The sequence below is a fragment of the Canis lupus genome, chromosome 7, assembly GCF_048164855.1.
Source record: "Canis lupus baileyi chromosome 7, mCanLup2.hap1, whole genome shotgun sequence".
Taxonomy (NCBI): Eukaryota; Metazoa; Chordata; class Mammalia; order Carnivora; family Canidae; genus Canis; species Canis lupus.
The window spans coordinates 56,097,214-56,124,612 of NC_132844.1; the positions used below are offsets into that span (position 1 = coordinate 56,097,214).

The following is a 27,399-nucleotide window of genomic DNA, read 5'->3' on the forward strand; positions in this document are numbered from 1 at the left end:
TTTTCTTGCAAAATGAATGGAATATGTGTTTTTGTGTGTGTTTTTGTGGGTTTGTCTTAAATACCTATCTTCTGAAATATTTAGAAGCAAGTTTCTTTGTCCCCACAATATGATGGTTGTGGTGGTGGTCAGTGTGACTAACATTTACTAAACATATACAGTCTGCCAGAGTTCTAAATATTTTTTAAGTAATGCTCATTATGCTAATAAAAGATATATATTTTGGTCTTCATCCCAGCTCCTGGCCACTGCTCCTACAGTAGTTGTAATTTCCTAAGTGATAAAGCTAAAGGACTATCTCTTGTTATATTTGGATTTTATCCCAGGCTCCTAAACCAGCTCCAGAGAAAGAAGGAAAAGGAGCATCATTTGTTATTCAGAACAGGTGATTTCAATCACACCTCAGTTTATGTTAAATTAGAGGATTTTTTTTTTTTTTTTGGAAAGCCTCTGAGGATTGGGTAAAGGAAAGGGGCAACTGCTTGCTAAGGAAATCAGCCATGTGATTAGAGGGTTAGAATTTTTAGCTCCATTCTCTGACCTCCAGGAAGGGGAAAGGACTGGAGATTGAGTTTATTATCAATCATGTCTAAGTGGTGAAGCCTTCAATAAAAAACAAAACAAAACAAAACAAAACAAAAAAACCTTACCGAAGAGTTTAGAGAGTTTCCAGATTGGGAAACACTTAGTGTTGCTAAGAGAGTGGTGCCCCTGGAAAGGGCATAGAATCTCTGGCCCCTTCCTCATACTTTGTTCTGTGCATCTTTTCCATTTGAATCATATTTTTTGCAATCTCTAGGAAGTTAGTAATTTTCCAGAGTACTGTGAGCCCTTCTAGCAAATTATTGAACCCATGGAAGGGGGCGTGGGAACCCCCATATCATAGACAATACCACCTGAGACTCGAGATTGGCATCTAAGTCAGGACAGGTAGTCTTGTGTGACTAAACCATTAGCTAGTGGGGTTTGCATTAACTCTACATAGACAGTGTTAGGACTGAATTGTATTGTAGGACACTTAGTTGGTGTCCACTAGTTTGGAAAATTGCTGGTTGTGTAAAACCCACACATTTGGTGTCAAAGCGTTGTTGTGAGTAGAAAAAGAAAACTTTACTTTTATCATTTATTCATTTAATCTTCACAACTGTATAAGGGAGAAACAGTTACCACTTTCTAATTTTTTTTTTTTTTAAAGATTTGGGAGAGAGTGCAAGCATTCATGAGCAGGGAAAGGGATAAAGGGAGAGGGAGAAGCAGACTCCCCATTGAGCAGGGAGCCCCATATGGGGCTCAGTCCCAGGACTTGGGATCATGACCTCAGCAGAAGGCAGACACTTAACCGACTGAGCCACTCAGGCACCCCAGAGTTACCTTCCTTTTTAAGCTGAGGAAACAAAGGCATGAAGAGGTTAATTTTCCCAAAGTGTGTAACTAGTAAGAGGATTCCTTATTAGGCAGTCTGACTCAGCATTCTTCCATACTGGCTCTCTTACTGAATCAAGAAGATCATTCTCTCACTGGGAGGATGGTGTCCACAATAAGGTGTAAGCTTTCTTTACTCATGGTATTTACTTGCTTGAAATCATCATGAGAACCAGGAAAATAGTATTAAAACACTAATTCCAAAAGGCTGAGATGAGTACCTAGTAAAACCATGTTCTAAATAGAAAAATAATAGAAAATATTAGGAAGAAAATGTAGGAAATTTTTCCCTTCTTCCCCTCTAGGTTTTTATGAGACTCTCAGGCAGCCAGGTAACTGAAGCTTATATACCATCCTGAGCTAAGGAGAAGGAGATTCAGGTCTGGCGTCTCAAAAGGGAGCAAAGACTATTCTCAGGAAGCTAAGAAGAGCAGGTATTTGGTAAACCAAATGTTTACCATACCATGCAGATACATATTTTTGATATAAAAAGCTACTTTTGGTAATACCTCTTTTCCTGGCGCAGGTACCTTTACTAAATCCTTTTAGGCAGTGAAGCCCCCTTCACTCTTCCTCAGGCTTCTGGGCCCCAATTGTTTTCATCTGGAAATAACCCACATACCGAGGTGGCACATTCTGGGGTGGTGTATTCTGCTGTCAGAAACTAAACATACTGTGGAAAAAGAAATTCTATATATATGAAAACCTTTTAGATGTGGAGGCCATGAATCACAAGCAGGAACACGTAATGAGGATCCAGTATTACTATTCCAGACTAGGCTCCTGTAGGAAACCTCCTCCTCCACCTGCCCAATCACTGTTCTCCTGCCTCGATTTTTCATCGTGCAGTCTTTCCTACTCCAGCTGTCCATCCCTTCATCCACAAGGTGTCTTTCCTATGGCAAATGGACTCATACATCTCTTCTTTAAAAACTTGCCCTAAATAACGTTTTACAATTGCTCTACCATGAAAATTACACTTTCAAAAGCTGACCCCAGTTGTTCTTTTTCCTTTCCCTCTCATTTTCTATGTACATGAAGATTATACAAAGGGCTGCTATATGAATACAACTAAGACCTTGCCTTTAAAATTCGATGTCTATATCAAAAAGGCCTTTTTACTGCCTCTTAAGCTCCTACTTATCTTTCAGGACATAATACAAATTTATTGTAAACCTTAACGTAACAATACCCCTACCCCTTCTAGTTAGTCTCTTATGCTCCTAACACACTGTGTACCTAATTTCCTCATACAGTCCCTCCCACGGTATTACGTATGTGTGTGTGTGTGTGTGTGTGTGTGTTACCACCATCAGATTGTGAGTTCAAAGGAAACAGCTCTTTTTTTATTCTCCTTTGGAGTCTAAAGAAATAAGCAGAGTGCTTATAACAGAGTGGATTTTCAAGGAAAGAAAGCTTATTTATTAGAATCACTGGAACATCAATGAAATACATGAACCTCCACGGAACAAAGATTCATTTTTTAAGTTACTCTAAAGCCACTTGTGTAGTTAAACCATACTTACATATCATGTGGAGAGACCTTGGTTAGGAGAGAGGGATGACTGTGCTTTAATTTCAGCTACACAACTTTTGTTAACCTAACCAAATGGACCTTAATATTTACTTAATTTTGGGACATCTGGGTGGCTCAATGGTTGAGCTTCTGCCTTCAGCTCAGGGCATAATCCCAGAGTCCCAGGATCAAGTCCCACATTGGGTTCTTGCCTGCTTCTCCTCCCTCTGCCTGTGTCTCTGCTTCTCTGTCTATGTCTCTCATGAGTAAATAAATAAAATCTTAAAACAAATATTTACTTAATTTTGTCTATACTCAATTCCTAATATGTGAAATAGAAATAACATTCTGTGTTCTCAACTCATAGAACTATCATAAGGATGGAGTAGAATAATATAGTTGAAAGCACTTTAGTAACTATAGTGCCACACCCAGATAAACATGCAGATATATATTTTATTATTATCTAGCAAGGATCAGCTTGCAGAGGACTAAGTTGAAAGACTGATATATGGAGTGTGTGAAATCAGGTTCTGACCTGGGGAAGAGGTTTCTCTGGACTGAATAGTCAGAAAGAATGAAGAAATACTGGGGCATTGGGGTCTAGAGTAGGCCATGCAGTAGGAGAAAAGAGTAACAGTCATCTTAAAAAATAATTTCGCTGAAGGTTCAACTGAAACTTGTGTCCTCATCAAAGGTGAGTTTTTCTTACATTACATTTTGGAAGAGAAATAATTCTGCTTCTAAGGATTTAGGAAAAATAGTCTTCCAATAGGAGTTTTGTGTTCCTGATTCAGTGTGGAAAATCAAATCACTTCCCTTCTGTGTTAGACTTATAAATTTAGGGTATTTTTTTCAGTGTTCTCTATTTTAAAACTAATACGTACAGGAAATTATTTTGAAAAGTTCAGTTAAAAATGCCTTTTAGACACAATGTTATAAAATCTGAAGTTGTATAGCAAAGGTAGGCTGCAATTAGAATGAAATTTACTTTCCAAAGAAGTAATTTTTATTTTAGAAAGACATAAAAGTTTTAAACATTTTAAACATAGTTTGAATCATTTCATTAAAGAATAAATTGGCTTATCTAAAATTGTGTTCTATGGATTCCCCTCATGATATTATCTTAATGTTGCCAGAATTTATTTAATTAATTTGTAAATTATAGTGAGACCTGTGGCCCCAAATTCTAATTAAACTGCAGACTATTTTTGCATTAGTATTTCTAAAAGAGCTTCTCAATGACTCTAGGGAAAAACAATATATGAGATGCTGCCATCATGAAGGTAATACAATTTGCTTATCATAATTTCTTCTATATTTGAGTTAATTTTAATCACCAGTGTGATTGCATTTTGTATGCATGTATGACTCACTCTTGTAATATCAAGTGTAATTCCACCTCAGACCTGCTAGAATATGTTTCTTCATTGATTTTACACATGAGAGTTCTTTATAAAAGAACCATCTGGGCTCTGAATGTAAGGAATTATAATTCCCACCAGACTTTTAATTTATTGGAAATCTCTCAGGGCTGAGGAAGTTTGGGTAAGAAATGACCAGCGTGGTCTTAAAAGCCTATCTATGTCTTGGCTAACTGACAAGAAAGGGAGAATTGCTTCTGAATATTGGGATACTATATATATAATTTTGCTTGTGTCAAAAGTACAATTTTTTTGGCTTGTCCATTTCATTTGTCTCCTATCCCCTCACCTATCCGATGCAAGACACACTTTCCATAAAATGCTTTATATTCATTGTACTTTTTGTAGCTCATGAGATTCTTTTAATTATGAACCATTGGGATACCTGGCTGGCTCAGTGGTTGAGCATTTGCCTTCGGCTCGGGGCATGACCTGGGGTCCTGGGATCAAATCCACATCCGGCTCCCCACAGGGAGCCTGCTTTTCCCTCTGCCTATGCATCTGCCTCTCTGTCCCTCATGAATGAATGAATGAATAAATGAATAAATAAATAAAATCCTTAAAAATAATTATGAACCACTTTAAAACTTTTATCCATACAGAAGCTTAAAAATTCTCCATATATTTCTTTAAACAATAAAAACAAAAAACATGATTGTAACTACTTGCTACTTTTCATAATCTTAGACATTTGATATTTCCCCTGTAATTTACTAAAGAGGTGTTCTACTTTCCTGAGGCACAATTTTAATCATTTTATGTAGGTTATTAGTAAAGCTATTAGTAATGGATATTCATCATGTTTGAAAATATTTGGATGTTATTTGAATCCCCTCCAAATACTCAGTTCTTAACTCTGGATTGTACTTTTTCAGCATTCATATATGCTGCTTCACTTAATCAAGCAAAAATCCATTAAGCATTCAATGTTTAATCTTTATTAATCTTTATTACTTTAGATTTGTATTATAATTCCAGTTAAGTTACTATCAAAACCCTAAATAAGGGCAGCCCTGGTGGCTCAGGGGTTTAGTGCCACTTTCAGCCCGGGCATGATCCTGGAGTCCTGGGATCGAGTCCCACGACAGGCTCCCTGCATGGAGCCTGCTCTTCCCTCTGCCTGTGTCTCTGCCTCTCTCTCTCTGTGTCTCTCATGAATAAATAAATAAAATCTTAAAAAAAAAAAACAACCTAAATAAGACTTTTTTTCATCTCTTTTTCCTCCCTTATTCGACTAACATTAAAACAAAACAAAACAAAACAAAAAACAGTTTCTAGGAGTTTCAATCTCATGTGATGAGGTTCAAAACAAGTCTTCCCAAAATGTGCCACTTCGGCATGTGGACTATTTTGATTATCTTGAAGGTAATCAAGAGCCAGCAGATTCAAGAAAAAGATTTACCATTGAATAAATTAACTAAAATAACTTAGATAGATAGGGGGCCTAGCCCAGAAAAAGAGCTATTACCAACAGATAATTTTTATCAGAATGACCTATCTGTATGGCAGGACAAACATCTAATTACTAAACATCTGTTCTTATCACCCTGTGAATTACCCTTTGCCCCTTTGAAGCCTCAGGCCCCTATCCTATTCCCTAGGTCAGGATGACATATAAGCTTCAATTGCCCAGCTTGCCCTTGAATCTCTTTGCTTTGTGGGGGCCTTATAATATGCAGTTAAATTAGTTTTTCTCTCATTAATCTGTCTTATGTCTATGTGATTTTTAGACCAGCCAAGGAACCTAGAAGAGTAAAGAAATTTCCTCTTCTATAGATGTATTATTTCCAGTAAAATTAGTTCTTTAATTAAACATTGTAGAGTGATTTATATATACCACTTAGTAAGATTTTTTATGCCTTTATATTTACAAATATATAAAATGTTTGCCAGATTGTGTGTTCTAATTTTAGACTTAGATCATAATGCTTACATTAATACCAGATCAATCTATTTTCCTACTTATACTGAATACTTTTCTGCAGTATTATCTTGATCACTTTCTGTGTCCACAGAAAGTCTTTGACTAATAATTTCTTCAGAAGAAACCTTTTGGAATAAGGGTTGCAGAGTTTTGAAAGGAGTTTCTTTTTTATAAAGATTTTATTTATTTATTCATGAGAGACACACACACACACAGAGAGAGAGAGAGAGAGAGGCAGAGACACAGGCAGAGGGAGAAGCAGGCTCCATGCAGGGAGCCTGATGTGGGACTCAATCCTGGGTCTCCAGGATCAGGCCCTGGGGCTGAAGGCGGCATTAAACTGCTGAGCCACCAGGGCTGTCCTGAAAGAGATTCTTAAGAAGCATGGGACTTAGTGTGTGATGAGAATTAGCTATCCTTGTATTATTTAGATGAGGACAATAAACTAGTCTGGACACAGAGTCAATATAAAATCACGATAGATAAAATATATAAAACTCACAAAACAAAAGGAAATGGAATTCAGTTTAGATAAGGCATAAAAATCATTTAGGTTTGCTCTAGTAAAAGTAGTTTTTCTGTTATTGGAAAACAATGTTAAAACCTGATGCTACTCTGCTCGGCTCTAGTAAACACTAAAAACAATCTGATATGCATCTGTAGAGCTCAGAATCTGACATTTCATATCCTTCTCCACTAAATGGAATTTATTTCTTAGTAAATGGCTGATTACATATCCAAAGCCTGGGAAAATAGACCAACTCGTTGTTGTCAGAAAATAAGATTATTTAAAACAATATTTGATGGTATTGCTCAAAGAAGTACAAATATTCAAACTCAAATGAGCTTCCATTGATCATGTTGTATAAATATGAATATCCAAAAGTGAGTCACAATTACAGTTATTCGGAGCAAATTAACTATTAAAAATCCATGAGCCATAGCAGAAAAACATACTTTTAGGTATTTCATAAAAGTAGTTGTAGTAGAAAAGATGAATAACATAGGAAGCATCTTTTATACTAGTTTTAACATATAAAAAAGTATTTACAAATATGGGAATCCTTTACTGTTTCTTCTATTATTTTCAAAATAACTTAGAGGTATATTCACCAAGGTTATTAACAGTGGCCACTCTACAGGATATAAAATCAATGCCCAGAAATCAGTGGTATTTCTATACACTAACAATGAGACTGAAGAAAGAGAAATTAAGGAGTCAATCCCATTCACAATTGCACCCAAAAGTGTAAGATACCTAGGAATAAACCTAGACAAAGAGGTAAAGGATCTATACCCTAAAAACTACAGAACACTTCTGAAAGCAATGGAGGAAGACACAAAAACATGGGAAAATATACCATGCTCATGGATTGGAAGAATTCATATTGTGAAAATGTCAGTGCTACCCAGGGCAGTTTGCACATTCAATGCAATCCCTATCAAAATACCATGGACTTTCTTCAGACAGTTGGAACAAATCATCTTAAGATTTGTGTGGAATCAGAAAAGACCCCGAATAGCCAGGGGAATATTTAAAAAGAAAACCAGAGCCGGGGCATCACAAAGCCAGATTTCAGGTTGTACTACAAAGCTGTGATCATCAAAACAGTGTGGTATTAGTTAACCTCCATGGTTAACTAATATTCAACAAAGCAGAAAACATTATCCACTGGAAAAAAAGACAGTCTGTTCAATAAATGGTGCTAGGAAAATTGGACAGCCACGTGCAGAAGAATGAAACTAGACCATTCTCTTGCACTAGACACAAAGAGAAACTCAAAATGGATAGAAGGTCTAAATGTGAGACAAGAATCCATCAAAATCCTAGAGGAGAACACAGGCAACACCCTTTTTGAACTTGGCCACAGCAACATCTTGCATGATACAACTAGGAAGGCAAGAGAAACAAAGCAAAAATGAATTATTAGGACTTAATCAAGATAAAAAGCTCCTGCACAGCAAAGGAAGCAGTCAACAAAATTAAAAGACAACCTACAGAATGGGAGAAGATATTTTCAAATGACATATCAGATAAAGGGCTAGTATCCAAGATCTACAAAGAACTTATTAAACTCAACAGCAAAGAAACAATCATTCCAATCATGAAACGGGCAAAAGATGTGAACAGAAATCTCACAGAGGAAGACATAGATATGGCCAACAAGCACATGAGAAAATGTTCCACATCACTTGCCATCAGGGAAATACAAATCAAAACCACAATGAGATACCACCTCACACCAGAGAGAATGGTGAAAATTAACAAGACAGGAAACAACAAATGTTGGAGAGGATGTGGAGAAAGGGGAACCCTCTTGCATTGTTGGTGGGAATGTGAACTGGTACAGCTACTCTGGAAAACTGTGTGGAGGTTCCTCAAAGAGTTAAAAATAGAATTGCCTATGACCCAACAATTGCACTGCTGGGGATTTACCCCAAAGATACAGATGCAGTGAAAGACAGAGACACATGCACCCCAATGTTTATAGCAGCAATGTCCCCAGTAGCCAAACTGTGGAAGGAGCCTCGGTGTCCATCGAAAGATGAATGGATAAAGAAGATGTGGTCTACATTTAAAATCGAATATTACTCAGCCATTAGAAATGACGAATACCCAGCATTTGCTTTGATATGGGTGGAACTGGAGGGTATTATGCTGAGTGAAGTAAGTCAATCGGAGAAGGACAAACATTATATGGTCTCATTCATATGGGGAATATAAAAAATAGTGAAAAGGAATAAAGGGGAAAGGAGAGAAAATGAGTGGGAAATATCAGTGAGGGTGAGAGAACATGAGAGACTCCTAACTCTGGGAAACAAACAAGGTGTAGTGGAAGGGGAGGTGGGTGGGAGTTGGGGTGACTGGGTGACAGGCACTGAGGGGGGCTCTTGACGGGATGAGCACTGGGTGTTATGCTATATGTTGGCAAATTGAACTCCAATAAAAAAATAAATAAAAAATTAAAAACAAAAACAAAACAGTGGCCAGTCTAACAATCCCCATAACCCAATGGTTTAGCAAAATAAAAACTTAACACTATAACAACATTTTTCTAAATGTGTCTCTGGGGCAAGGGAAATAAAAGTAAATACTATTGGGAATACATCAAAATAAAAAAAAGCTTCTGCACAGTGAAAGAATCAACAAAATTAAAAGGCAACCTACTGAATGGGAGAAGATAACTGCAAATATCATGCCTTAAAAAGGGTTAGTATCCAAGATATATAAAGAACTTATACAACTCTACCCCTAAAAAACAATCCAATTTAAGAATGAGACATGAACAGAAATTTCTGCAAAGAAGACATACAAATGACCAACAGACGCACAAAAAGATGTTCAACATCACTTCTCAGGGAAATGCAAATCAAAACTATAATCAGATATCACCTCACACCTGTCAGAATGTCTAAAATAAGAAACACAAGAGACAATAAGTGAGGATGTAGAGAAAAAGGAATGCTAGTGCACTGTTGGTGGGAAAGCAAACTGGTGCATCCACTGTGGAAAACAGTACAGAGGTTCCTCAAAAAATTAAAAATAGAACTACTCTACCATCCAGTAATCACACTACTGGATATTGATCCTTACAATACAAAAGTGCTAAGTCACGCTCCCTCATGTTTATTGCAACATTATTTTCAATAGCCAAATTATAGAAGCAGCCCAAGTGTCCATCAATAAATGAAAACATAATTATTTGAGAGAGAGAGAGAGAGAGAGAGAGAATGCAAGTAGGGGGAAGGGGCAAAAGGAGAGGGAATGAGAACCTCACACAGACTCCCCACTGAGCAGGGAGCCCAATGTAGGGTTTGATCTCAAGACCCTGAGATCATGGCCTGAGCCAAAACCAAGAGTTGGACACTCAACTATCTAAGCCACTCAGGCACCCCCTTAGGGAATTGAATCTTAAGTATAGGGAATCCTTGATTCCCTTCCCCACTTTTTATGTTTTAAAGACAGGCAAAAAAATTTACTTGAAATGGAAACCCCTGGAAGTCTTTCATTTTTCCAAGTTTCCCTAACACTGTCCACTTTTCTAATTTTCTGTGTGTGTTTGCCTTGTATTAGTGAAACACTTTCCAGATGTATCATAGTTCTTCTCAATCATTCAGTTATAAGCATATGAACTTTTGAAGCACCTGGGATAACATTTCAACATTGGAAAAAGAGTGATGTATTCATGGCATAATAGACTTAACAAACATCTGCCATTTTTTGTTTTTGCCAAACCTAAGCACACTTACTAAGGACAAGGAAATAGACCCCTTAACATTTTAGAACATAAACTTTAAAATGTTTATAAAAATTGAGGAACAGGTTATTTTAGGACATACCAGATTAGCTTACTGATTCTTACTTCCTGAATTAAAATATTTATTTAGGAAAAAAAATTGACCAAATATAGGAAAACCAGTGACATAAATATATCTTGAAAATAACTAGGGGCACTTGGGTCACTCAGTCATTAAGCATCTGCCTTTAGCCCAGGTCATGATCCTACAGTCCTTGGATGGAGCCCATGTCTTAGGCTCCCTGCTCAGTGGGAAGTCTGTTTCTCCCTCTTCCTCTCCCCTCTCCAAGCTCATGCTCTCTCTCACTCTGATATTTCTCAAATGAATAATATCTTTTTTTTTTTTTTTTTTTTTTTTTTTAAGAAAGAGAACTAAAGGGATGCCTAGTGGCTCAGTGGTTGAGCATCTGTGTTTGGCTCAGGACATGATCCTAGGGTTTCGGGATCAATCCAGTATTGGGCTTCCTATGGGGAGCCTGTTTCTCCCTCTGCCTATGTCTCTGCCTGCCTCTCATGAACAAATAAATAAAATCTTTAAAAAAGAGAGAGAGAGAGAGAGAGAGAGAACTGAAAGTGATAAAGAAATCAGGCTTCTTAACCATTCATAGATCTCCAGATGTTTACTTTGGTGAGCAAATAAACTTTCAAACAAATTCACCTATGGCATGCACCTATATAGGTGAGACAAAAGTAAATTTCTTGAAGCATTCTGGCTACTGTCTATGGTATTTCTCTGTAGGAGAATGGATGGACTGCCAGAATAGAATGTGGGAAGACACAGGAAGGATGGTAGGAACAGGCACTTTTTGTCTGCATTTAGCAGAAAATTCTGATTTAATTCACTAGCATAGTAGACTATCATGACTGTGTGAAGAGAAGAGTTTTCACTATTCTTTATAAACCAGAAGTCCTTAGGGAATCAGAAAACTTTCCTACTGTAACTTCAAAAGCAAAATATGAAAAAAATTACATTAGACCTTATTAAATAATCTCCACAATTGTGCTCTAATAACAAATATGGGAATAGGTATATACGCATTCACACATACTTGGTGCTTAAATGTCTTGTCCTTGAAACAGTATTATAAACATTGAAGAGATTTTAAAGAATTATTTTTTTTTTTTAGTTTGAAATATCCTTTCCCAAGTGCAACCACTGGTCTGATACAGTATTGCAGATACTAGTATACTTTCTAATAAATTAATAGAGGCCCAAGTTAGGGAAATTTGAAGAAATTAATGATAACTTTTCAATTGGCACCAGTGAGGTCTTAATCAAGCTGATTATAGGGTTGAATAAGAAAAAACACATAGCATCAATCATTTATATTATTCCATAAAACTGGAAATTAAGTTACAGAATTACCATTAGATTTCCTAATGTTTTAGCAACTGATGTTTATGAACAATCATTTTTCACCCAGAGGAGAAAAATAAATAAGTTTAGGGTTGTAATATGAACAATAGGGTAAGGAAAAGGATTAATTCAAAAACTTAGGCATTCTGTTGTATGAAATTCTACTTAGTGAAAAAACAAATATGGAAAATTAATCTCTTGATTGTAGAATCAGATTGTTTTAAATCAATTTAAAATAGTCTGCTTCCAAAGTTCACTTACATTTGACTATAAATTGCTGATATCTTTCCCTTTTTATTGAGTTGTTTCAAAATATAAGGCCATAGTTCTTTTATGCTTGGTAATATAGGAGTATACCTTAACATTCCCACATTTTTATTTATCCCACTAAATTACAATGTCACTTTTGGTGTTAGTAGTGCTAGGCCATTAGTTCATCTGAATTTAGAATGAGGTGAAATATTGTTATGACCAATAGTGACAGATACTCTGATAGAGCCTAAAAACAGCAGATTAATAAAGGACTTATTTGCCCGTCTCAGGAAACAAAGCCAATTCAGAGCATCTATTTATATGTGCTCTTGGGAGTGAAGGAGCATGTAATTTGTCCTTTAAGGCTTATGTCTTTCATTTATGTAAGAAATATAATAGGGCTAAAATATCACCAATAGTTTGTCATAAAAATGGTAGTTAAGGTTGGGGTAACTATAGTGTGCATATATGCTCAACAAACAAAGACAGAAATGATCAACATAATTTAAAAATAAGCATTTAAGTTTAGAAAATGGTCTCATTATCCATGTAGCATTTTACTCTCTTGTTTTCAGTAAAAAAAAAAAAAAAAAAATATGATGACCTGTAAACTTCTTTCTCTTGCACCTACACTAGTTGGTGGGAGAAAAGAAAACTTCATTGTCATTTGGCCTTTACTCATCCTAACAGAGATGCCTTTACCATGGGAGTCCAAAAATATCTCTCAACTTTTGTCAAATACGTATTTGGAATAGAAAAAAAAATCCAGCTATTCCCAGAAATAGGTGTTGGACATTGTTGCTCCTCTCCATAGGATGTTAAGTGGCATTGAGAGCAGTCTCAGGAGGAACAGCAAAATAAAAAGACTTTTTTGCCAATCTGTGATTGTTCCCAATGGCCTCAGAAGGAAAGTCTGTGCAGAATATTATATGAGGCCCCTATACTTTGCTATGTTATACCTTGTGTGATTTTTGTCCTATTTGGCTATAGTTTGCAGCAGAATCTCTGGCATCATCACTACTGCAAGCCATCAGAGCATTGATTGTGCTTCTGCAAAAGATGATCAATTACATACAGGCCACATCAGCAACCCCGCTTAAGTTTTGTTTTAATTCTGGTATAGTTGACATACAGTGTTATTTTAGTTTCAGGTGTATAATATAGTGATTCAGCAATCCTATACTTTCTTCAGTGCTCATTATGATAAGTGTACTCTTGATCCCCATCACCTATGTCACCCATACCCACACTCACCTCCCTTCTGGTAACACCATCAGTTTGTTCTCTGTAGTTAACAGTCTGTATCTTGGTTTGTCTCTCTTTTTTATGGTTCTTGAAGTCTATGATCCCATTGATCATAAGAGGCAGGATTCTTGATTCATGTAAAATAAAAAGAGAAAGCTAGGAGAAGAAAAATGCTATCAAATTATGAAATGCAATCAATTTTAAGACATGATTTCAGATAACTAAAATGAGAACAAGCTTTAAGTTGCTAAAATATAAGAAGTTGTTCCTCTCATCCTTAATTGTTTAGCTGTATAGATGATATCACAGAATCAAACTGGCTAAAGGGAAAACAGTGTGGTAAAAGTAAATAGCTTCTCTTTTTAAGATATCCTCTATACAATGCAAGCAGAACTCACCAAAATAAGAAATTGTGAAACCACTCAAAAGACAAAACCTCTCTATCCCCTAACTACTTTATTTACTTAACATGTCACCCATTATCAGTGATAATGGCACTTTATCAAGATTCTAAGGTGATCCTTGTGCACTTTAAGATTTGGGATGTGCTAGATAGAACACACAATACACTGTCCCCAAAAGGTTAGGTTAGTAAGAGGTATGAAGATCCAAAAACAACTAGGTTGTGAAAGAATGCTGATTGGCTGTTTTGTGTATTTACATATCGGTATTTAATGATTACAAGATATTGTCTCTCAAAGAATATTTCAAGTTTCACAAAATGCTCATTTGGAGGGAGGTGAATTGTGGGAGAGGGCTTTATTTTACAAATTTTACAGTGAAGTGTTTTATTCAAATACCTATAAAAACCATAAATTCTGGAAAAAATTATGTACATATACATATCCATATAATTAATTATTCATTGTATTTTCTTTTTAAAAATTATTATTGATTTTTTTTAAGAATTTATTTATTTATTCATGAGAGACACACACACACACACAGAGAGGCAGACAGGTTCCATGCAGGGAGCCTGATGTGGGACTTGATCCTGAGACACAGGATCACTCCTTGGACCAAAGGCAGGCGCTCAACCACTGAGACACTCAGGCGTCCTTAAAATTATTATTTAAATTCAAGTTAGTTAACATATAGTGTAGTATTGGTTTCAGGATTAGAATTTAGTGATTCAGCACTTACATAAAACACCCAGTGCTCATCCCAACAGGTTCCCTCCTTAATGCCCATCACCCATTTAACCCATCCTCCCAACCCAACTCCCCTCCAGCAAGCTTCAATTTATTCTCTGTAGTTAAAAGTCTCTTATGGTTTGCCTCTCCCTCTTTTTTCGTCTTATTTTTCTCTCCCTTCCCCTATGTTCATCTGTCTTGTTTCTTAAATTCCATAAATGAGTGAAGTCATATATTTATCTCTGTCTTGTTTCACCTAGCCTAATACACTCTAGTCCCATCTACTTTGTTGCAAATGGCAAGATTTCATTTTTTTTATCCCTGAGTAATATTCCATTGTATATATACACCACATCTTCTTTATCCATTCATCAGTTGATGGACACTTATTTGGGCTCTTCCCATAAGTTGGCTATTGTTGATAAAACTGCTATAAACATTGGGATGCATGAGCTCCTTCGAATCAGCATTTTTATATCCTCTGGGTAAATATCTAGTAGTGCAATTTTTGGGCTATAGAGTAGTTCTATTTTAACTTTTTGAGGAACTGCCATACTGTTTTCCACAGTGGCTGCATCAGCTTGCATTCCTACCATCAGGATTTCTCCACATCCTCACCAACATCTGCTGTTTCCTGAGTTGTTAATTTTAGCCATTCTGGCAGATGTGAGGTGATATCTCATTGTGCTTTTGATTTGCATTTCCCTGATATGAGTGATGTTGAGCATCTTTTCATGTGTCTGTTATCCACCTGGATATCTTCTTTGGAAAAATGTCTTTCATGTCTTCCACCTATTTCTTAACTGGATTGTTTTCCGGTAGTGAGTTTGATAAGTTCTTTATAGATTTTCAATACTAACTTTTTATCTGATGTGTCATTTGCAAATATCTTCTCCCATTCCATTGGCTGCCTTTTAATTTTGTTAATTGTTTCTTCCACTGTGCAGATGCTTTTCCATCTTCATGAGGTCTCAATAGATCATTTTTGCTTTTCTTTCCTCTGCTTCAGGAGATGTGCCTAGTAAGAAGTTACTACAGCTGATGTCAAAGAGGTTGCTGCCTGCATTCTCCTCTAGGATTTTGATGGTTTCTTGTTTGAGCTTTAGGTCTCTCATCCATTTTGATTTTATTTTTGTGCATGGTGTAAGAAAGTGGTCCAGTTGCGTTCTTCTTCATGTAGTTGTCCAGTTTTCCCAACACCATTTGTTGAATAGGCTGCCTTTTTTTCCACTGAATATTCTTTCCTGCCTATTTGAAGATTCTTTGGCCACACAGTCGTGGGTCCATTTCTGGGTTCTCTATTCTGTTCCATTGATCTGTGTGTATATTTTTGTGCTAGTACCACACTGTCTTGATGATTATAGTTTTCTAATACAGTTTGAAGTCCAGAATTGAGAGGCCTCCCACTTTGCTTTTCTTTTACATTATTTTGGCTATCTAGGATCTTTTCTAGTTCCATACAAATTGTAGAATTGGTTCCAGCTCTGGGAAAAATGCTGGTGTTCTTTTGATAGGGTTTGCTTTGAATATATAGATTATTTTGAGTAGTATAGACATTTTACCAATATTTGTTCTTCCAATCTAAGAGCATGGAATGTTTTTCCATTTGTGTCCTCTTCGATTTTTTTCATAAGTGTTCTATACTTTTCAGAGTACAGATTTTTTACCTCATTGGTTAGATTGAATCCTAGATATCTTATGGTTTTTGGTGTAATTGTAAGTGGGACTGATTCCTTGATTTCTCTTTCTGCTGCTTCATTATTGGTGTATAGAAATCCAAGAGATTTCTGTACATTGATTTTATATCATGAGACTTTGCTGAATTCAAGTATCAGTTCTAGCAGTTCTGTTAGTCTTTCAGGTTTTCTACAGAGTATCATGTCATCCGAGAGGAGTGAAAGTATGACTTCTACCTTGCTGATTTGGATACTTTTTATTTCTTTTTGTTGCCTGATTGCTGAGCTAGGACTTCCAGTACTATATAGAACAGCAGTGATGAAAGCCAACATCACTAACTATTGTGTTCCTGACCTTTGGGAAAAGGCTCACCATTTTTACCCATTGAGGATATTAGCTGTGAATCTTTCATATATGGCCTTTATGATGTTATGTTCCTTCTAGCCCTACTTTCTTGAAGGTTTTTATCAAGAAAGGATGCTGTATTTTGTTACATGATTTTGCTCCATCTATTGAGAGGATCATATAGCTCTTACCCCCTTTTTTTATTATTAAAGTGGTGTAAAATAGTTGATTTGCAGATATTGAACCACCCTGTGGAAAAAACAAAAAAATATTTTATTTGAGACAGAGAGAGAAAAAGAGAGCAAGAGCCAGGAAGGAGCAGGAGAGGGACATGATGACTTCATGCTCAGCACAGAACCCAACAAGGGGCTTAGTCCTACAACCCATGAGATCATGACTTGAGCTGCAACCAACAACCATATGGTTAACCAACTAAGTCACCCAGGCACCCCATGTGAATAATCCTTTTAATGTACTATCAGATTCAATTAGCTGGTATCTTTTCTTTTTTTTTTTAAGATTTTATTTATTTATTCATGAGAGACACAGAGAGAGAGGCAGAGACACAAGCAGAGGGAGAAGCAGACACCCTGCCAGGAGCCCGATGTGGTACTTGGTCCGAGGACTCCAGGATCGTGCCCTGAGCCAAAGGCAGATGCTCAACTGCTAAGCCACCCAGGCATCCTCAATTAGCTGATATCTTGTTGAGAATTTTTACATCCATGTACATCAGAGGTATTGGTCTGTAATTATTTTTAGTGGGGTTTTTGTCTGGTTTCAGAATCAAGGTAATGCTGGCCTCATAGAATGAGTTTGGAAATTTTCTTTCCATTTCCATTTTTTTTTTGGAAAAAAAATACTTACTTCAGTAGAGTAAGTATTAATTCTTGAAATGTTTGGTAGGATTCCCCTGGGAAGCCATCCAGCTCTGGACTATTGTTTCTTGGGAGATTTTTGGTTACTGTGGACTATGGTTTTTGGGGAGATTTTTGGTTACTGATTTAATATCCTTGCTGGGTTTGGGTCTGTTCAAATTTCCTATTTCTTTTGTTTCAGTTTTGTAGTTTATATATTTCTAGGAATTTATCTATTTCTACCAGATTGCCCAGTTTGTTGGCATATAATTGCTAATAATATTCTCTTATAATTGTTTATATTTCTGAGGTGTTAGTTGTGATCTCTCTTCTTTAATTCATGATTTTATTTACTTGGGTCCTTTTTCTTCTCTTTTTGATAAGTCTGGCTAGGGGTTTATAGATTTTTTAAATCTTGAGGGAGGGCAGCCCGGGTGGCTCAGTAGTTTAGCACCGCCTTCAGCCCAGGGCATGATCCTGGAGACCTGGGATCAAGTCCCACGTTGGGCTCCATGCATGGAGCCTGCTTCTCCCTCTGCCTGTGTCTCGGTCTCTCTCTCTCTCTCTCTCTCTCATAAATAAATAAAATCTTAAAAAAAAAATCCTTTGAGGAAATCAACTCCTGGTTTCCTTAGTCTGTTCTACTCTTTTTTTTTTTTTTTAATTTCTGTATCATTGGTTTCTGATCCAATTTTTATTATTCTCCTTATTCTGCTAGTTTTGGGTTTTATTTGCTGTTCTTTTTCCAGCTCCTTTAGGTGTAAGGTTAGTTTCTGTATTTCAGACTTTTCTTACTTGAAGTAGGCCTGTATTACTATATACTTCCCTCTTATGATGACCTTTGCTGCATCCCAATGGTTTTGGTCTGTTGCATTTTCATTTGCTTCCCTGTATTTTTTTAATTTCTTTTTAAATTTCCTGGTTAACCCACTCATTATTCATTTGGATGTTCTTTAACATCTACATATTTGTAGTCTTTCCAAATTTTGTCTTGTGGTTGACTTCAAATTTCATAGTGTTGTCTGAAAATATGTGTGGTATAATATCAGTCTTTTTGTACTGTTTGAGACCTGATTTGTGACCCAGTATGTTATCTATTCTGGAGAACATCCCATGTGCACTCAAAAGGAATATATATTCTTCTGCTTTGGGATTAAATGCTCTGAATATGTATGTTAAGTCCATCTGGTCCAGTATGTCATTCAAAGCCATTGTTTATTGATCTTCTGTTTAGATGATCTTTCCGTTGCTGTGAGGTATTTAATTCCCCTATTATCAATGAGTTTCCTTAAATTTGTTATTAATTGATTTATGTTTGGCTGTTCTCAAGTTAAATAAATATCCACAATTGCTAGATCTTCTTGCTGGATAGACCCCTTTACTGGTATATAGTGGCCTTCTTCATCTCTATTATAGTCTTTGATTTAAAATCTAGTTTGTCTGATATAAGGATGGCTACTCCAGTTTTCTTTTGAGGTCTATTAGCATGAGAGATGGTTTTCCACCCCTCACTTGCAATCTGGAGGTGTCTTTGGGTCTAAAATGAGTCTCTTGTAAGCAACAGATTAATGGACTTTTTTTTAAATCTGATACCCTATGTCATTTGATTGGACCATTGAATTCAATTAAATTCAAAATAATTATTGATAGGTATGAATTTAGTGCCATTGTATGACCTATAAAGTCACTGTTTCAGTAGAATGACACTGTTCCTTTCTACTCTTTGTGGCTTTTGATCTCTTTCCCATTCAGAGAGTCTCCTGTAGTATTTCTTGCGAGGCTTTTTTAGTGCTCACAAACTCCTTTAGTTTTTGTTTATTTGGAAACTCTATCTCTCCTTCTAGTTTGAGTGACAGTCTTGCTGGATAAAGTATTCTGGACTGCATATTTTTCCCATTTAGCACATTGAATATATCATGCTATTTTTTCTTGCCTGCCATGTTTCTATGGACAGATCTGCTGCTAACCTTGTCTGTCTACCCTTGCAGATTAAGTACCTTTTGTCCTTCACTTTCAGAATTCTCTCTATATTTTACAAGTTTCACTATGATATGTCATGGTGTTGACCTATTTTTATTAATTTTGAGGTGAGTTCTCTATGCCTTGAACTTGAATGCCTTTTTCTTTCCCCAAGTTAGAGAAGTTTTCAGCTATAATTTGCTCAAATAATCTTTCTGCCACTTTTTCCCACTTTTCTTTTCTGACACTTCTATGATATGAATATTATTGTGCTTTTGTGCAATTGCTGAGTTCCCTAAATCTATACTAGTGATCTGATAGTTTTCATTCCCTCTTCTTTTCATCTTCATTATTTTCCATCATTTTATCTTCTATATCACCTATTCAATCTTCTGCTTCTTCCATCTTTGTGATTACAATCAGTTGGTTTTGCATCTCAGTTATACCTTTTTTTTTTTTTTTTAACTGACTAGTTTTTAGGTCTTTTATCTCTATAGCCATGGTTTCTCTGGTGTCTTCTACACTTCTTTCAAGCCCAGCTAGTATTATTGTGACTGTTGTTCTAAATTCCTGTTCAAATATATTGCTTATATGTTTTGATCAAATCCCTGGCTGTGATTTCTTCCTGATCTTTCTTTTGGGGAGAATTCCTCCATCTTATCATTATGTCTAAGTTTCTGTCTTTTGCCTGTTATGAAAACTTGTTATGTTTCCTGCTCCTGAGAGCAATACTATATTAAGAAGGGGTCCTGCAGTATTCAGGGCCTGGTACTTCAGTAAGTGTTTTCGGTGTATGTTATATATACTCTGCTGTTGTGTTTTGGCTTCTCTTTTCCATAGGTCAGTCCTCTACAGAGTTTCTCCTTGCTTGCAGTGAGGAGTTTTAGGACTTTTAACTAGAGATGCTCTGATTTGTTTGTTAAGGTAAGCCTGGGAGAGGGAGAGAGAGAAGAAGAGAGAGAGAGCGCAAAGAAAGCAAAGGAAAGAAAGGAAAGAAAGGAAGGAAGGAAAAAGAAAGAAAAAGAAGAAAGAAGATTGTTCTGATCCAAGAAAAAAGGAAAAAAGGAAACAGACAAAAAACTGTAAGTCTGATTCCCAAGAATATGAAAGAAGGATAAAAAGAAAAATTCACCTGATCAAAAAAAGACACAAATGAACAAAAAACTATAAGCCTGATATGAAAAAAAAAAAAGTAAAAAGAAAAGAAATATACATAAAAAAGAAAAAAGCAAAAAACAAACCTATTTCCACCAGAACTGAAGCTGATACTTTGAAGCACTCTATAATCAATAGACTTGGGATATGCAGGGGCCTTCTTTTAGTCTTCTAATGGAGAGGGCCCACCTCACTGGCTCATGGTAAGTCCTGCCCCTGTAAAGATGCTCATGCTTGACACAGTGGGGTGAGGTTTGGTGCAAGTGACTCTAACCTTCACTGGAGGAACTGAGTTTCTCTCTGAAGTCCAACTGCGCTGGTGAGTGGGGGTGAAAGGTGGGGAAGTGGAAGATGGTGACACCCTAACCTCTTGTCCTAGGAGAGGGGGAACTCATGGGCAGTATTGTTCAGGAAGCCCTCACAGAAAAGTGAACAATCTTCTCCCCTGTATCCCAGGCTTTTGTTGGATCCTGCCCTTAAGCTGTTTTCACCTGGCCATCAGCACACCTGGAGCCACAGTTCCCTTGTGTTTTACCTCTGGCTGGTGGCTAGGATTCAAAACTCCAAATCCTTAAAGAGCCTGGCATGATACAGACCAGCTTCCCTTCCCTGGAGGAGAGTCTCACTGCTCACCCAGCACTGTTGTGTCCCTGAAAAGCAGTCACAGGGTGTGTGAATTGTGGCTGGAGTCTATTGTGGTGCACAGTGAAAAGCTGTGGCCAGATTATGTCTTCTGTGTGCACTCCTCAGTCCCTTGCTGTTGAACCACTCAAGGGCTCCCAGCAGGCCTTCTGTCCTCAGAGAGGCCAAATACACTCTTCCTTTTTTTTAAGATTGATTTATTTATTCATGAGAGACAGAGAGAGAAGGAGAGGCAGAGACATAGGCAGAGGGAGAAGCAGTCTCCTCATTGGGAGCCTGATGCGGGACTCGATCCCAGATCCCAGGATCACCACCTGAGCCAAAGGCAGGCGCCCAACTGCTGAGCCACCCAGGCATCCCCACTCTTCCTAATATACTCCAGGAAGGGGAGGGATCTCTCCCAGTGATCTGGGATCTCTCTAGAGATCCAGGGGATCCCCTCACCATGGCATGTTGTGTGAACTCTATGCACTATTCTCTCTCCTGACTTTAATATGTGAAAAGGGTTCCCTCCCCTTGAGGGCACCATGGGTTTTCTCTCCCAATTCATGGCTCTGAACCTTGTGTCTGCCACACTTTCTCCCTTAAATTGTGCAGATTGTTTTCTTAACCCTCCAATCAATTTCCTAGTTGTTCAAAATGACTTGATGTTGATCCGTTTTTGAGGGATGAGGCAAACTCAGGGTCCCCTCTATTACTCCACCATTTTAACTCTTCCTCTATTCACTGTATTTTCACTTATAATTTAGACTTCCTAAAGAAAAGATATGATTTTTGCTTGTTCTGTTTTCTGAAGTGAAAGTGTATACTATTTTATGTCCTCTGTAAGAGTATTTTGAAGTACAGAGATACACACATTGCATTTTGATCTGATTAAATGTCTCAGATTATTTAAAATTTCCCCAATCTCTTACTTTTCCCTCACTTCTTAATTTTATGTCCTCTGTAAGAGTATTTTGAAGTACAGAGATACACACATTGCATTTTGATCTGATTAAATGTCTCAGATTATTTAAAATTTCCCCAATCTCTTACTTTTCCCTCACTTCTTAACCATCTCTCTTACAATAGTGGAAATAAACAGTTATAATAAAATTGAGAAATCTGCCTATGTACAGTAATTACTTTTTAAAAGCCGGCCTATGACATATTTGCAAGAGGGAAAAAATTTCAAAACTAACCAAAAACTGTGCTTTCTAAATGGATCATATCTATTATAAATCAATAGTACATGATTTAACTTTAATTCCAAAAATGACTAAAATATTCTATTTGTCACTAATATATAAAACTTAGATGCTGATAAAAAGAAAAACACTTCAAGCAACAATACTGCAGTGTGCCCCCTCTCCCCACACAATGGACCCCACAGATATTCCATTTATGTTCAGGTGGGTAACACAGCCTCCAGATACTGCAGTGTTCTCATCTGTTCTCATCCACCACATTAGTGCAAATGATACTTACCTTAGGTTTCTGTTGAGGACCTGCTTGGCAATGCTACTCCCTGAAATAATGGCAAGTTCCCTTATCCTTTTCTCCATGCACATCAGTTTTGTGTTATTCAGGCCAATTAGATTATATAACATGCATGCAAAATCTAGCTATGTTCTATTTCCACTAGAGGAGAAACATGATTTGTGTGTGTAATCAATGAAGTGACACATGTAAATCATCTGGAGTAGCACTGAGCATCTGATTTGTACTCAATAAGTATTCATTATAATTTATCCTTATAAATTTTTCCAAATGAGAAAAGGATAGAGTGTTTTTTTGTCACAGAGGACCCAGAGTAATTCCCTTCTACTTCTCATCCTCCAGCTCTAAGGAGTTGGGACTTAAAATTTACATATGAGGGGTGGGGATATCTGTGTGCTTAGGCATTTTTAATCCACATTCAGTTATGTGATATGACATAAGTCCTCTCTGCATTCCTCCAAATGCATTTAAGGTAAATAAATATGCCCTGGCTACAAAAGAAAAATGGGAATTTGGATTTTTTTTTCAGATAACAAGTCCTTTGTATCATTTATTTCTATTTTTTAAGATTTAGATTACCACAGTTTACTTTTGTGAAGATAAAATATGTTCAGTTTCTCCCAGGATAGACACAAAAAGGAACCAAAAACACTGAATGCCCCAGTTTCACAAGAAATGCTTATCATTGGAGGCTTTCAGATAGCTAACAGGGGCCAGTTACATTCAAATTCTGTGCATGACTCAAACGTGTGGACAAAAGGAGACAAAAGTCAACAGTTCACATGAGTGGGACTCGACACCTGATGAGGCAAACAAATAAGGGGTGACTTTAACCCAGCTGTCCAGGATAAAATGAGAAAAGGGTTATCAAACCCTTAGGAGCTGTGATAAAATGCTCTATCTGTGCATTTTGAAAATAAAGCCAGTTATAAATCATTCTTATAATTCTTTTGAACAGCTTCAAAATGGAATCACTATGATTCGGTTTTATGTAAATGAGAAATGACACATCAGAGCCTAGGACATAAGTTCTTCAGAGAATATTCCTAACATTTTCAAGTTTCTATATTCTTTATATGTTTAGTCATCTCTCTTGCCCCATCCTGCTTTCAGAAGGAGAAGAAAGGATAGCTGTTTTGGGAACTTTTTGCCAAATGAAATATTAGTTATTTATACCATTTTTTATCCCAGAGGAAACAAGTGATCTGATCTCAACTGATCTAAAACATGTTCATTGGAGGCAGAGAGATGTATCATTTCTCCTTAGCCTATTGTTCAAAAAGAACAAGTATATTGCTTGCATCCAAATCAAAAATGAGAAAATATCTTGAAAGCTTCTGATAGCTCTGTCCACTAATTACTGCAATAAACATACAAAAATCCTACCTACAGTAAGAATCATAACTAGTATTTACTGCATGTTTACAATGCCCTAGTTATTATAAAAAATATTTTTTTAAGTTGAAGTAATAGCCCTACCATGATGTTTACAAAAAGGTAGTACTGTTATCTTCATTTTCAGATGAGGGAACTGGTTTATATAAAAAATATTAGATTGATTACTATAGATTCCATTTATCAAACTACTGTGACTTATAGTCTCATACTCTAATGATATTCACTTGTGAGAGTCACTATCCCAGGGGGCAGTTTAGAAATAGTGGAATGCTTTTGCTTTTGTTTTTAATGTAATGTTGGGTAGGGTGCTATTGTGTTTAGCAGACAAAAAAAAAAAAAAAAAAAAAAAAAATCTTGTAATACACTGAACAGTTGTAATCAGGAAAAAGAAATGTTCCATTTGAGTATATACGTACGAATATGAAAAAAAAAACCCACTATATATGATTTGAGTATAGAACCAAACTATTGAGAATGATTTTCACATGAAATAAACTTTTCTGTTATATAATTACACGGTCTTTTTGAAACTTCACCAAGAGTTGTTCATTTTATCATACCAAAACTACCATGCTTAAAAAAATCGTGGTTGGAATTGTGTCTAATTTACATCAATTTGGGAAAAATTCATATCTGAAAAATATTCCATCTTCGAAATGGTTTAAAAAAATTCTACTTATGGTTTCTTAGTTTTCTCCTTATATCATCTGTATCTTACATATCAGTTTCTCATATCTAATGTTCTTGATGCTTTTATATTTAAAATTTTGATTATAATCATTTATTGGTAGATGGAAAGAAAACTGATTTTTATTTTTATGTCATATACTGCAATCTTACCAGACTTGCTATTTCTTGAAGCTTTTTAATAAATTCTTTGGTATTTTCTATATAAATACCCATGTTTTCTATAAATTAAGCTAGTTTTATTTCTTCCTTTCAAAACAATATTTAAATTTTTTATTTTAAAAATTTATTTTAGGGCAGCCCCGGTGGCGCAGCGGTTTAGCGCCACCTGCAGCCCGGGGTGTGATCCTCGAGATCCCGGATCGAGTCCCGCGTCGAGCTCCGTGTGTGGAGCCTGTTTCTTCCTCTGCCTGTGTCTCTGCCTCTCTCTCTCTCTCTCTCTCTCTCTCATAAGTAAAATCTTAAAAAAACAAAATAAATAAAAATTTATTTTAAATGTTTATTTTAAATTTATTAAATATTTAAATTCATCCTTTCAAACCAATATTTTTATTTGCCCTATTGACACTTGCTAAATCTCCCCTAAATCCCTGAATAGAACTTGGGAGTTGACATCCTTGCTTCATTTTTTGGGTGAAAACATTCAATTCTACACAAGTATGATATTAGCTGTTGTTTTTTTGGTAAATACTTTAAATCACATTGAAGTTTCCCTTTATTCTTGTTTATGAAAGTTTTTATCATGCATAGATGTTAATTTTGTAAAATACTTTTTTTTTCTGTATCTATTAGGCTTTTTTTTTTTCTGGTCTGTGATATGGTAAATTAATTTACTGATTGGCACATGTTGTGCTAATTTTACATTCTAAATACCCCTTGGTCATGATGTATTACCCTTTTTAAATATTGTTGAATTCAAGTTACTAATACTTAGTTGAGGGTTTTTACAACTGTGTTCATGAGGAAGGATATAGTTTTTTGGTTTTCTCTGTTGATAATAGTTTTATCTCGTTTGGGTTGCCTTGTAATATAAATTGCAAAATATTCTTCCCTGTTTCTTTTCAGTAAGTGTGCATATTGAAATGGTTTTATTCCGTTCTTGCACATTCAGCAGAATTTGTCTACAAAGCCTTCTGGGTCTGAATATTTCTTTGTGGGGAAGTGTATAACTACAAATTCTGTTCTGGAAAAGATGTACTATTTAAGCCATCTATTTGAATAACCATTTTGGTGTCTCTCAGAATTTTTTCTATTCTATATATTATTAAATTTGTTACGTATTTTTTTAAATAACTCATTTTCATTTATTTAAAGATTTATTTGAGAGAGAGAGAGAGAACATGAGCAAGTAAGAGGAGGGGTAGGGGGAGAAAGCAAATCTCAAGTAGACTCTCCACTGATTGGGGAGCCCAATGCAGGGCTCCATTTCACAACCCTGAGATCATGATCTGAGCCAAAACCAAGAGTTGGATGCTCAACCAAATGAACCACCCACACCCCTCATTTTCCTTTTAATAAGTGTCTGGAATATATAGATAGATATAGATACATAGATATAGATGACTATTTCTGAAATTGGCAATTTATAATTTCCCTTGGTTTTCTTGATCACTATAGCTAGTGGTTTATAGATTTTGATTTTTTCAAATATCTAGGTTTTGCTGTATTTTTAATTTGTGCTATTATTGTTATTTCTTGTTGCTTTGGACTTAATTTCCTCTCCTTTACCTAGATTTAAAGTTTTAATTTTAGGTAATTGATTTACAACCTTTTTTTTTCTTCAAAAATATGAGTAATATGAATAATTCCAGTTACACTATGGTAGTATAAGTTCAGAAGAGCCCACATCTTCCACCAATTACATCTAAAAGTTCTGAACTTAAATCTTTAGAACTTAGATAAGTTATAAGATTAAAGATAAGGATCAACAACATAGGTATGAACAGCCCATTTACCATCTTAGTGCTATGGTAACATTGGTTTCCTCCTTCCTATCACCCATAGAGTAAAAATACAATTCTATTCTTCCACACATTTTGTAGAACAATGGAAGTACTAATTGTTAACCTCACATTTCATAGGACTAATTAAGAAGAATCAGGAAGATTCCATGATTTGTTTCTCAGTTCTTTTCCCTAAATGAAAAATATAGTTAAGCCTAAAATGCTGAAAATTCCATCTTTCCTGTCTTTATAAAATATTCCAATACAACAATTCTCTTTTCCTGAAGAGCTTATAAAACCAGGAACTTACATGAAGTCATACACCAAGTAACAGAACTAAAACCATCAGGCTGGTCTAACCTTTCATAGTCCTTGAACAATAATAACATAAAGGAGAACATGTGAAGTTTATTATCTATAAATAACCATTGTTAATTATAATGCATATTTATAAGGCAAATGATTATTTGATTCAGAAACTGATCTAGAAAGGTCATTAATTAGAATTTTTGTGATATTTGAAAAATGATTTAAATAATAGCCCATGAACAATTGAAAAATAATTTGAAGTGATCAAGAAATTTCCAGTCAATTAATTTATCCTAATGTTAAATCAGAATCATAACAAGAATATCAGATTCAACCTGGAGTATTAGTTGACTTAGAGGAGAGAAGGAGGAAATATTTTC

At 35.9% G+C, this 27,399-nt stretch overlaps 1 long non-coding RNA gene across 1 annotated transcript in view; it reads right to left on the reverse strand.

The window, feature by feature from the left end:
- Window positions 1–13,447: 13,447 nt before the first annotated feature.
- The window catches only part of LOC140636323 (uncharacterized), a 196,532-nt gene continuing 182,580 nt past the window's right edge, over window positions 13,448–27,399 (reverse strand). Inside the window, exon 4 of the long non-coding RNA XR_012033598.1 lies at window positions 13,448–13,565. This is a non-coding gene — a long non-coding RNA (uncharacterized lncRNA). The remainder of the gene's footprint in view (window positions 13,566–27,399) is intronic.